The 12,086-nt window shown below is 56.6% G+C and overlaps 1 protein-coding gene across 1 annotated transcript in view; it reads right to left on the reverse strand.

Moving 5' to 3' along the window:
- Positions 1 to 12,086, reverse strand: part of LOC147092098 (AMP deaminase 3-like) — a 997,179-nt gene that overhangs the window by 59,162 nt on the left and 925,931 nt on the right. The window lies entirely within an intron of this gene.

The raw sequence follows: 12,086 nt of genomic DNA on the forward strand, positions 1-12,086 counted from the left end.
TCTCTCTGTCTCGCGCTCTCTCTGTCTCGCGCTCTCTCTGTCTCGCGCTCTCTCTGTCGCTCTCTCTGTCTCGCGCTCTCTCTGTCTCGCGCCTCTCTCTGTCTCGCGCTCTCTCTGTCTCGCGCTCTCTCTGTCTCGCGCTCTCTCTGTCTCGCGCTCTCTCTGTCTCGCGCTCTCTCTGTCTCGCGCTCTCTCTGTCTCGCGCTCTCTCTGTCCTCGCGCCTCTCCTCTGCCTCTGCGCTCTCTCTCTGTCTCGCGCTCTCTCTCTCTGTCTCGCGCTCTCTCTCTCTGTCTCGCGGCTCTCTCTCTCTGTCTCGCGCTCTCCTCTCTCTGTCTCGCGCTCTCTCTCTCTGTCTCGCGCTCTCTCTCTCTGTCTCGCGCTCTCTCTCTCTGTCTCGCGCTCTCTCTCTCTCGCTCTCTCTCTCTGTCTCGCGCTCTCTCTCTCTGTCTCGCGCTCCTCTCTGTCTCGCGCTCCTCTCTCTCTGCGCCTCTCTCTCTCTGTCTCGCGCTCTCTCTCTCTGTCTCGCGCTCTCTCTCTGTCTCGCGCTCTCTCTCTCTGTCTCGCGCTCTCTCTGTCTCGCGCTCTCTCTCTCTGTCTCGCGCTCTCTCTCTCGCGCTCTCCTCTCTCTCTGTCTCGCGCTCTCTCTCTCTGTCTCGCGCTCTCTCTCTCTGTCTCGCGCTCGTCTCTCTGTCTCGCGCTCTCTCTCTGTCTCGCGCTCTCTCTCTGTCTCGCGCTCTCTCTCTCTGTCTCGCGCTCTCTCTCTGTCTCGCGCTCTCTCTCTCTGTCTCGCGCTCTCTCTCTCTGTCTCGCGCTCTCTCTCTGTCTCGCGCTCTCTCTCTCTGTCTCGCGCTCTCTCTCTCTGTCTCGCGCTCTCTCTCTCTGTCTCGCGCTCTCTCTCTGTCTCGCGCTTCTCTCTCTCTGTCTCGCGCTCTCTCTCTCTGTCTCGCGCTCTCTCTCTGTCTCGCGCTCTCTCTCTCTGTCTCGCCGCTCTCTCTCTCTGTCTCGCGCTCTCTCTCTCTGTCTCGCGCTCTCTCTCTGTCTCGCGCTCTCTCTCTCTGTCTCGCGCTCTCTCTCGCTCTCTGTCTCGCGCTCTCTCTCTGTCTCGCGCTCTCTCTCTCTGTCTCGCGCTCTCTCTCTCTGTCTCGCGCTCTCTCTCTCTGTCTCGCGCTCTCTGTCTCGCGCTCTCTCTCTCTGTCACGCGCTCTCTCTCTCTGTCTCGCGCTCTCTCTCTCTGTCTCGCGCTCTCTCTCTCTGTCTCGCGCTCTCTCTCTCTGTCTCGCGCTCTCTCTCTGTCTCGCGCTCTCTCTCTTTCTCGCGCTCTCTCTCTCTGTCTCGCGCTCTCTCTCTCTGTCTCGCGCTCTCTCTCTCTGTCTCGCGCTCTCCCTCTCTGTCTCGCGCTCTCTCCTCTCTGTCTCGCGCTCTCCCTCTCTGTCTCGCGCTCTCCTCTCTGTCTCGCGCTCTCCTCTCTCTGTCTCGCGCTCTCTCTCTCTCTGTCTCGCGCCTCTCTCTCTCTGTCTCGCGCTCTCTCTCTCTGTCTCGCGCTCTCCCTCTCTGTCTCGCGCTCTCTCTCTCTGTCTCGCGCTCTCTCTCTCTCTGTCTCGCGCTCTCTCTCTCTGTCTCGCGCTCTCTCTCTCTGTCTCGCGCTCTCTCTCTCTGTCTCGCGCTCTCTCTCTCTCTGTCTCGCGCTCTCTCTCTCTGTCTCGCGCTCTCTCTCTGTCTCGCGCTCTCTCTCTCTGTCTCGCGCTCTCCTCTCTGTCTCGCGCTCTCTCTCTCTGTCTCGCGCTCTCTCTCTCTGTCTCGCGCTCTCTCTCTCTGTCTCGCGCTCTCTCTCTCTGTCTCGCGCTCTCTCTCTCTGTCTCGCGCTCTCTCTCTCTGTCTCGCTCGCGCTCTCTCTCTCTGTCTCGCGCTCTCTCTCTCTGTCTCGCGCTCTCTCTCTCTGTCTCGCGCTCTCTCTCTCTGTCTCGCGCTCTCTCTCTCTGTCTCGCGCTCTCTCTCTCTCTGTCTCGCGGCTCTCTCTCTCTGTCTCGCGCTCTCTCTCTCTGTCTCGCGCTCTCTCTCTCTGTCTCGCGCTCTCTCTCCTGTCTCGCGCCTCTCTCTCTCTGTCTCGCGCTCTCTCTCTCTGGTCTCGCGCTCTCTCTCTCTGTCTCGCGCTCTCTCTCTCTGTCTCGCGCTCTCTCTCTGTCTCTGCGCTCTCTCTCTCTGTCTCGCGCTCTCTCTCTCTGTCTCGCGCTCTCTCTCTGTCTCGCGCTCTCTCTCCTGTCTCGCGCTCTCTCTCTCTGTCTCGCGCTCTCTCTCTCTGTCTCGCGCTCTCTCTCTCTGTCTCGCGCTCTCTCTCTCTGTCTCGCGCTCTCTCTCTCTGTCTCGCGCTCTCTCTCTCTGTCTCGCGCTCTCTCTCTCTGTCTCGCGCTCTCTCTCTCTGTCTCGCGCTCTCTCTCTCTGTCTCGCGCTCTCTCTCTCTGTCCGCGCTCTCTCTCTCTCTGTCTCGCGCTCTCTCTCTCTGTCTCGCGCTCTCTCTCTCTGTCTCGCGCTCTCTCCTCTGTCTCGCGCTCTCTCTCTCTGTCTCGCGCTCTCTCTCTCTGTCTCGCGCTCTCTCTCTCTGTCCTCGCGCTCTCTCTCTCTGTCTCGCGCTCTCTCTCTCTGTCTCGCGCTCTCTCTCTCTGTCTCGCGCTCTCTCTCTCTGTCTCGCGCTCTCTCTCTGTCTCGCGCTCTCTCTCTCTCTGTCTCGCGCTCTCTCTCTCTGTCTCGCGCTCTCTCTCTCTGTCTCGCGCTCTCTCTCTCGTCTCGCGCTCTCTCTCTCTGTTCTCGCGCTCTCTCTCTCTGTCTCGCGCTCTCTCTCTCTGTCTCGCGCTCTCTCTCTGTCTCGCGCTCTCTCTCTCTGTCTCGCGCTCTCTCTCTCTGTCTCGCGCTCTCTCTCTCTGTCGCGCTCTCTCTCTCTGTCTCGCGCTCTCTCTCTCTGTCTCGCGCTCTCTCTCTCTGTCTCGCGCTCTCTCTCTGTCTCGCGCTCTCTCTCTGTCTCGCGCTCTCTCTCTCTGTCTCGCGCTCTCTCCTCTCTGTCTCGCGCTCTCTCTCTCTGTCTCGCGCTCTCTCTCTCTGTCTCGCGCTCTCTCTCTCTGTCTCGCGCTCTCTCTCTGTCGCGCGCTCTCTCTCTGTCTCGCGCTCTCTCTCTCTGTCTCGCGCTCTCTCTCTCTCTGTCTCGCGCTCTCTCTCTCTGTCTCGCGCTCTCTCTCTCTGTCTCGCGCTCTCTCTCTCTGTCTCGCGCTCTCTCTCTCTGTCTCGCGCTCTCTCTCTGTCTCGGCGCTCTCTCTCTCTGTCTCGCGCTCTCTCTGTCTCGCGCTCTCTCTCTGTCTCGCGCTCTCTCTCTGTCTCGCGCTCTCTCTCTCTGTTCGCGCTCTCTCTCTGTCTCGCGCTCTCTCTCTGTCTCGCGCTCTCTCTCTGTCTCGGCGCTCTCTCTCTGTCTCGCGCTCTCTCTCTCTGTCTCGCGCTCTCTCTCTCTGTCTCGCGCTCTCTCTCTGTCTCGCGCTCTCTCTCTCTGTCTCGCGCTCTCTCTCTCTGTCTCGCGCTTCTCTCGTCTCTCTCTGTCTCGCGCTCTCTCTCTCTGTCTCGCGCTCTCTCTCTCTGTCTCGCGCTTCTCTCTGTCCGCAGCTCCTCTCTCTGGTCTCGCTCTCTCTCTGTCTCTCGCTCTATCTGCTCTTCGCGCTCTCTCTCTCTGTCTCGCGCTCTCTCTTCTGTCTCGCGCTCTCTCTCTGTCTCGCGCTCTCTCTCTGTCTCGCGCTCTCTCTCTGTCTCGCGCTCTCTCTCTCTGTCTCGCGCTCTCTCTCTCTGTCTCGCGCGCTCTCTCTCTCTGTCTCGCGCGCTCTCTCTGTCTCGCGCTCTCTCTCTGTCTCGCGCTCTCTCTCTGTCTCGCGCTCTCTCTCTGTCTCGCGCTCTCTCTGTCTCGCGCTCTCTCTCTCTGTCTCGCGCTCTCTCTCTCTGTCTCGCGCTCTCTCTCTCTGTCTCGCGCTCTCTCTCTCTGTCTCGCGCTCTCTCTCAGTCTCGCGCTCTCTCTGTCTCGCGCTCTCTCTCTCTGTCTCGCGCTCTCTCTCTCTGTCTCGCGCTCTCTCTCTCTGTCTCGCGCTCTCTCTCTCTGTCTCGCGCTCTCTCTCTCTGTCTCGCGCTCTCTCTCTCTGTCTCGCGCTCTCTCTCTCTGCTCTGTCTCGCGCTCTCTCTGTCTCGCGCTCTCTCTCTCTGTCTCGCGCTCTCTCTCTCTGTCTCGCGCTCTCTCTCTCTGTCTCGCGCTCTCTCTCTCTGTCTCGCGCTCTCTCTCTCTGTCTCGCGCTCTCTCTCTCTGTCTCGCGCTCTCTCTCTCTGTCTCGCGCTCTCTCTCTCTGTCTCGCGCTCTCTCTCTCTGTCTCGCGCTCTCTCTCTCTGTCTCGCGCTCTCTCTCCTCTGTCTCGCGCTCTCTCTCTCTGTCTCGCGCTCTCTGTCTCGCGCCTCTCTCTCTCTGTCTCGCGCTCTCTCTCTCTGTCTCGCGCTCTCTCTCTCTGTCTCGCGCTCTCTCTCTCTGTCTCGCGCTCTCTCTCTCTGTCTCGCGCTCTCTCTCTCTGTCTCGCGCTCTCTCTCTCTGTCTCGCGCTCTCTCTCTCTGTCTCGCGCTCTCTCTCTCTGTCTCGCGCTCTCTCTCTCTGTCTCGCGCTCTCTCTCTCTGTCTCGCGCTCTCTCTCTCTGTCTCGCGCTCTCTCTCTCTGTCTCGCGCTCTCTCTCTCTGTCTCGCGCTCTCTCTCTCTGTCTCGCGCTCTCTCTCTCTGTCTCGCGCTCTCTCTCTCTGTCTCGCGCTCTCTCTCTCTGTCTCGCGCTCTCTCTCTCTGTCTCGCGCTCTCTCTCTCTGTCTCGCGCTCTCTCTCTCTGTCCTCGCGCTCTCTCTCTCTGTCTCGCGCTCTCTCTCTCTGTCTCGCGCTCTCTCTCTCTGTCTCGCGCTCTCTCTCTCTGTCTCGCGCTCTCTCTCTCTGTCTCGCGCTCTCTCTCTGTCTCGCGCCCTCTCTCTCTGTCTCGCGCTCTCTCTCTGTCTCGCGCTCTCTCTCTCTGTCTCGCGCTCTCTCTCTCTCTCTCGCGCTCTCTCTCTCTCTCGCGCTCTCTCTCTCTGTCTCGCGCTCTCTCTGTCTCGCGCTCTCTCTCTCTGTCTCGCGCTCTCTCTCTCTGTCCTCGCGCTCTCTCTCTCTGTCTCGCGCTCTCTCTCTCTGTCCTCGCGCTCTCTCTCTCTGTCTCGCGCTCTCTCTCTCTGTCTCGCGCTCTCTCTCTCTGTCTCGCGCTCTCTCTCTCTGTCTCGCGCTCTCTCTCTCTGTCTCGCGCTCTCTCTCTCTGTCTCGCGCTCTCTCTCTCTGTCTCGCGCTCTCTCTCTCTGTCTCGCGCTCTCTCTCTCTGTCTCGCGCTCTCTCTCTCTGTCTCGCGCTCTCTCTCCTCTGTCTCGCGCTCTCTCTCTCTGTCTCGCGCTCTCTCTCTGTCTCGCGCTCTCTCTCTGTCTCGCGCTCTCTTCTCTGTCTCGCGCTCTCTCTCTGTCTCGCGCTCTCTCTCTGTCTCCGCTCTCTCTCTGTCTCGCGCTCTCTCTCTCTGTCTCGCGCTCTCTCTCTCTGTCTCGCGCTCTCTCTCTCTGTCTCGCGCTCTCTCTCTCTGTCTCGCGCTCTCTCTGTCTCGCGCTCTCTCTCTCTGTCTCGCGCTCTCTCTCTCTGTCTCGCGCTCTCTCTCTCTGTCTCGCGCTCTCTCTCTCTGTCTCGCGCTCTCTCTCTCTGTCTCGCGCTCTCTCTCTCTGTCTCGCGCTCTCTCTCTCTGTCTCGCGCTCTCTCTCTCTGTCTCGCGCTCTCTCTCTCTGTCTCGCGCTCTCTCTCTCTGTCTCGCGCTCTCTCTCTCTGTCTCGCGCTCTCTCTCTCTGTCTCGCGCTCTCTCTCTCTGTCTCGCGCTCTCTCTCTCTGTCTCGCGCTCTCTCTCTCTGTCTCGCGCTCTCTCTCTGTCTCGCGCTCTCTCTCTCTGTCTCGCGCTCTCTCTCGCGCTCTCTCTCTCTGTCTCGCGCTCTCTCTGTCTCGCGCTCTCTCTCTCTGTCTCGCGCTCTCTCTCTCTGTCTCGCGCTCTCTCTCTCTGTCTCGCGCTCTCTCTCTCTGTCTCGCGCTCTCTCTCTCTGTCTCGCGCTCTCTCTGTCTCGCGCTCTCTCTCTCTGTCTCGCGCTCTCTCTCTCTGTCTCGCGCTCTCTCTCTCTGTCTCGCGCTCTCTCTCTCTGTCTCGCGCTCTCTCTCTCTGTCTCGCGCTCTCTCTCTCTGTCTCGCGCTCTCTCTCTGTCTCGCGCTCTCTCTGTCTCGCGCTCTCTCTGTCTCGCGCTCTCTCTCTGTGTCTCGCGCTCTCTCTCTCTGTCTCGCGCTCTCTCTCTCTCTGTCTCGCGCTCTCTCTCTCTCTGTCTCGCGCTCTCTCTCTGTCTCGCGCTCTCTCTCTCTCTGTCTCGCGCTCTCTCTCTCTCTGTCTCGCGCTCTCTCTCTCTCTGTCTCGCGCTCTCTCTCTCTCTCTGTCTCGCGCGCTCTCGCTCGCTCTGTCTCGCGCGCTCTCGCTCGCTCTGTCTCGCGCGCTCCAATTCCAATTCAAATGCTTTATTGGCATGAAAGTTTACAGAGAACCATATTGCCAAAGGTTACATAGCAAAAAGGTACAGTTTTCCAACATTCTGTAGGTGTCAATCGATTTGACATTTGTTGGGTACATACAATATTACTTTTAAACAATATTAATTTTAAACAGTCTTTCTACTTCATTTGGTACGTTCAATATTAATTTTAAACAGTCTTAATTTTAAACAGTCCTCAGGTTGTGACATGTTGTTACATATTTGGCCCCAAGGTATGGTCTGTCTCCTTCTCCCAGGACTAATCTCTCTCTCTGTCTCGCGCGCTCTCTCTCTCTCTCTGTCTCGCGCTCTCGCTCTCGCTCTCATATTATGTGTTCCCAGGTTTTTGTCTCCGGTTCCTCCCCCAATCCCCTCGGGATTACTGGTTAGACATGAATTTGATGGGATTACTTAACAGACCAGATGTTCGCCACCCAATATCCATTAACCTGTTACTGTGCAGCTGCTGCCCAGAGCGAGCGGGGACAGGGGGCGGGCGGGGACAGAGCGCGAGCGGGACAGCCGGCCAGAGATACATCCGCCTGAGAGGGCAGACGGGAGGCCTCGGTTTAACGTCTCATCTGAAAGACAGTACCTCCGACAGTGCAGCGCTCCCTCAGTACTGCCCCTCCGACAGTGCAGCGCTCCCTCAGTGCTGCCCCTCCGACAGTGCGGCGCTCCCTCAGTACTGCCCCTCCGACAGTGCAGCGCTTCCTCAGTACTGCCCCTCCGACAGTGCGGCGCTCCCTCAGTACTGCCCCTCCGACAGTGCAGCGCTCCCTCAGTACTGCCCCTCCGACAGTGCAGCGCTCCCTCAGTACTGCCCCTCCGACAGTGCGGCGCTCCCTCAGTACTGCCCCTCCGACAGTGCAGCGCTCCCTCAGTACTGCCCCTCCGACAGTGCGGCGCTCCCTCAGTACTGACCCTCCGACAGTGCGGCACTCCCTCAGTACTGCCCCTCCGACAGTGCGGCGCTCCCTCAGTACTGCCCCCGACAGTGCAGCACTCCCTCAGCACTGCCCCTCCGACAGTGCAGCGCTCCCTCAGCACTGCCCCTCCGACAGTGCAGCGCTCCCTCAGTACTGCCCCTCCGACAGTGCAGCGCTCCCTCAGTACTGCCCCTCCGACAGTGCAGCGCTCCCTCAGCACTGCCCCTCCGACAGTGCAGCGCTCCCTCAGCACTGCCCCTCCGACAGTGCAGCGCTCCCTCAGTACTGCCCCTCCGACAGTGCAGCGCTCCCTCAGCACTGCCCCTCCGACAGTGCAGCGCTCCCTCAGCACTGCCCCTCCCACAGTGCAGCACTCCCTCAGTACTGCCCCTCCCACAGTGCAACGCTCCCTCAGTGCTGCCCCTCCCACAGTGCAACGCTCCCTCAGTGCTGCCCCTCCGACAGTGCAGCGCTCCCTCAGTACTGCCCCTCCGACAGTGCAGCGCTCCCTCAGTACTGCCCCTCCGACAGTGCAGCGCTCCCTCAGTACTGCCCCTCCGACAGTGCAGCGCTCCCTCAGTACTGCCCCTCCGACAGTGCAGCGCTCCCTCAGTACTGCCCCTCCCACAGTGCAACGCTCCCTCAGTACTGCCCCTCCCACAGTGCAGCGCTCCCTCAGTACTGCCCCTCCGACAGTGCGGCGCTCCCACAGTACTGCCCCTCGGACAGTGCGGCACTTGCTCAGTACTGACCCTCGGACAGTGCGGCGCTCCCACAGTACTGCCCATCGGACAGTGCAGCGCTCCCACAGTACTGCCCCTCCGACAGTGCCGCGCTCCCTCAGTACTGCCCCTCCGACAGTGCATCGCTCCCTCAGTACTGGCACCAGGGAGTGTCTGCCTGGATTATGGGGCTCGAGTATCTGGAGTGGGGCTCAAACCCATGACCTTCTGACTCAGGGTGATAGTGCTACCACTGAGCCTTGTACATCTCCTGTTCATGGATGGAGGCCATTTGGCCCATCGTGCCTGTGCCGGCTGTTTGAAAGAGCTCTCCAATTAGTCCCACACTCCCCCCCCTGCTCTTTCCCCAGAGCCCTGCAAATGATTTGCCTTCAAATTTTTATCCAAATTCCCTTTTGAAAGTTACTATTGAATCTGCTTCCACCGCCCTTTCAGGCAGCGCATTCCAGATCACAACAACTCGCTGCGTAAACAAATTCTCCTCATCTCCCCCTCTGGTTCTTTTGCTGATTGTCTTTAATCCGTGTCCTCTAGTTACTGACCCTCCTGCCACTGGAAACAGTTTCTCCTTATTTACTTGATCAAAACCCTACATGATTTTGAACACCTCTATGAAATCTCCTCTCAACCTCTCTGCTCTAAGGAGAACAATCCCAGCTTCTCCAGTCTCTCCACGTAACTCAAGTCCCTCATCCCTGGTCACGGTCTGGTCACTCTCCACTGCACCGTCTCCAAGGTCTTGACATCCTAAAGTGCGGTGCCCAATTGCACAATGCTGGGCCCCAGCCGGTGATTTATAAACGTTTAGCAATAACAGTACTGGGCAGTCGACACACTCGAGGGATTTGTGAAGCCTGTCACACTTCCAATTACACCAGCTAGACTATCTCATTCCTTGGTTTTATTGTCTTTTGTACAGCACGGCATTCTGCTAGTGCGTCCTGTCATTAATCCTATTAATCCCGACTCCTGTCCTCTCTGTATCCGCCAGATCTTTTATTCAGTGGCACTCGTCATCAATTTTAACACTTCGTTAAACATTCCTCCCCTCCCCGTTCTGGTCTCCATATCACACTGGGAGTTACTGTGCACAGTTCTGGTCTCCATATCACACGGAGTTACTGTGCACAGTTCTGGTCTCCATATCACACTTGGAGTTACTGTGCACAGTTCTGGTCTCCATATCACACTGGGAGTTACTGTGCACAGTTCTGGTCTCCATATCACACTGGGAGTTACTGTGCACAGTTCTGGTCTCCATATCACACTTGGAGTTACTGTGCACAGTTCTGGTCTCCATATCACACTTGGAGCTACTGTGCACAGTTCTGGTCTCCATATCACACTGGGAGTTACTGTGCACAGTTCTGGTCTCCATATCACACTGGGAGTTACTGTGTACAGTTCTGGTCTCCATATCACACTTGGAGCACTGTGCACAGTTCTGGTCTCCATATTACTAGACGGATATAACAACTTCTTGAAATTATATAGCGGCTTTAACGAAATAAAATGTACCAAGGCTTTACAGGTGTGTTATGAAACAAAATTTGACACCGCTCCTCATGAGATATTGGGGCAAGTGGTGGGTGTAAGGAGTGTCTTACAGGAGGGGAGAGAGGGAGCGAGGTGGATAGGTTTAGGGAGGGAATTCCAGAGCTTGTGGTCAAGGCAACTGAAGGCCATGGAAATCGGGGATGCGCAAGCGGCCAGAATTGGAGGAACGCAGAGCTGTTGGAGGGTTGTAGGGCTGGAGGAGATTACAACGCTAGGGCAGGGCGAGGCCATGGAGGACTTTGAAAACAAGGATGCGAATTTTAAAAATCGAGGCATTGCCGGAAAGGACTTTTGTATACAATACCTCTATTTATGAAGCCCAAGATCCCATATGCTTTGCTAACCACTCTCTCAGTATGTCCCGCCACCTTCAGGGACCGGTGCACATTAACTCCCAGGTCCCTCTGTCCCTGCACACTCTTTAAAACTGTGCCATTAAGCATATATTGCCTCTCCCTGTCCCTTCTGCCAAAATGCATCACTTCTCTGTATTAAATTCCATCTGTCCATTCTGCCAGCCTTTCTGTGTCCTGTTGCAGTCGATTGGTATCATCCTCACTGTTTGCCACACCCCCAAGTTTGGTGTCATCGGCAAATTTAGAAATTCTACTCTGTATTCCAATACCCAGGTCAATTATATATGTATATAAGAACATAAGAAATAGGAGCAGGAATAGGCCATTTGGCCCCTCGAGCCTGCTCTGCCATTCAATAAGATCGTGGCTGATCTTGGGCTCAAAGCCACTTCCCTGCCCGCTCCCCATGACCCTTCACTCCCTTATCTTGTAAAAATCTGTCTATCTCCGCCTTAAATGTATTCAATGACCCAGCCTCCACGGCTCTCTGGGGCAGAGAATTCCACAGATTTACGACCCTCAGAGAGAAGAAATTCCTCCTCATCTCAGTTCTAAAAGGGCGACCCTTTATTCTGAGACTGTGCCCCCGAGTTCTAGATTTCCCCACGAGGGGAAACATCCTCTCTGCATCTACCTTGTCGAGCCCCCCTCAGTATCTTATATGTTTCGATAAGATCACCTCTCATTCTTCTAAATTCCAATGAGTATCGGCCCAACCTGCTCAACCTTTCTTCATAAGTCAACCCCCCTCATCTCAGGAATTAACCAAGTGAATCGTCCCTAACAGCACTGTGAGAGTACCATCACCACACGGACTGCAGCGGTTCAAGAAGGCGGCTCACCACCACCTTCTCAAGGGCAACTAGGGATGGGCAATAAATGCTGGCATTGCTAGCGATGCCCTGATCCCATAAACGAATAAAAAAAAGTTATACAGGGCCTTGGTGAGACCACACCTGGAGTACTGTGTGCAGTTTTGGTCTCCTTACCTAAGAAAGGATATACTTGCCATAGAGGGAGTGCAGCGAAGGTTCACCAGACTGAGTCCTGGGATGGCAGGACTGTCGTATGAGGAGAGATTAGGTCGACTAGGCCTGTATTCACTAGAGTTTAGAAGAATGAGAGGGGATCTCATTGAAACGTCTAAAATTCTGACCGGGCTGGACAGACTGGATGCAGGGAGGATGTTTCCCCTGGCTGGGGGGGGTCTAGAACGAGGGGGTCACAGTCTCGGGATACAGGCTAGGACATTTAGGACTGAGATGAGGAGAAATTTCTTCACTCAGAGGGTGGTGAACCTGTGGAATTCTCCACCACAGAAGGCTGTGGAGGCCAAGTCACTGAATATATTTAAGAAGGAGATCGATAGATTTCTAGAGGCATCAAGGGGTGTGGGGAGAGAGCGGGAATTTGGTATTGAGACAGAGGATCAGCCATGATCATATTGAATGGCGGAGCAGGCTCGAAGGGCCGAATGGCCTACTCCTGCTCCTATTTTTCTATGTTTCTATGTAAGGGCAGGCTTAAGAATGGCTTTTGCGAGGTGATACATTTTGGTAGGAAGGATGAGGAGAGATAGTGCATGCTAAGTGGTACAAGATTAGAAAAACAGAATATTGTTTAAATGGTCGAGAAACTTTCAAATGTTGGTGTTCGGAGAGATTTGGGTGTCCTCGTGCAAGAAACACAGAAAGCTAGCATGCAGGTACAGCAAGCAATAAGGAAGGCAATTGGCATGTTGGCCTTTATTGCAAGGGGGTTGGAGTATAAGAGTAGGGAAGTCTTGCTACAATTGTACAGGGCCTTGGTGAGACCACACCTGGAGTACTGGGCACAGTTTTGGTCTCCTTATCTAAGGAAGGATATACTTGCCTTGGAGGCG

This window comes from Somniosus microcephalus, unplaced genomic scaffold (genome assembly GCF_052327205.1).
Source record: "Somniosus microcephalus isolate GS21.2 unplaced genomic scaffold, FLI_Smic_1.0 unresolved_chr2, whole genome shotgun sequence".
Lineage (NCBI taxonomy): Eukaryota > Metazoa > Chordata > Chondrichthyes > Squaliformes > Somniosidae > Somniosus > Somniosus microcephalus.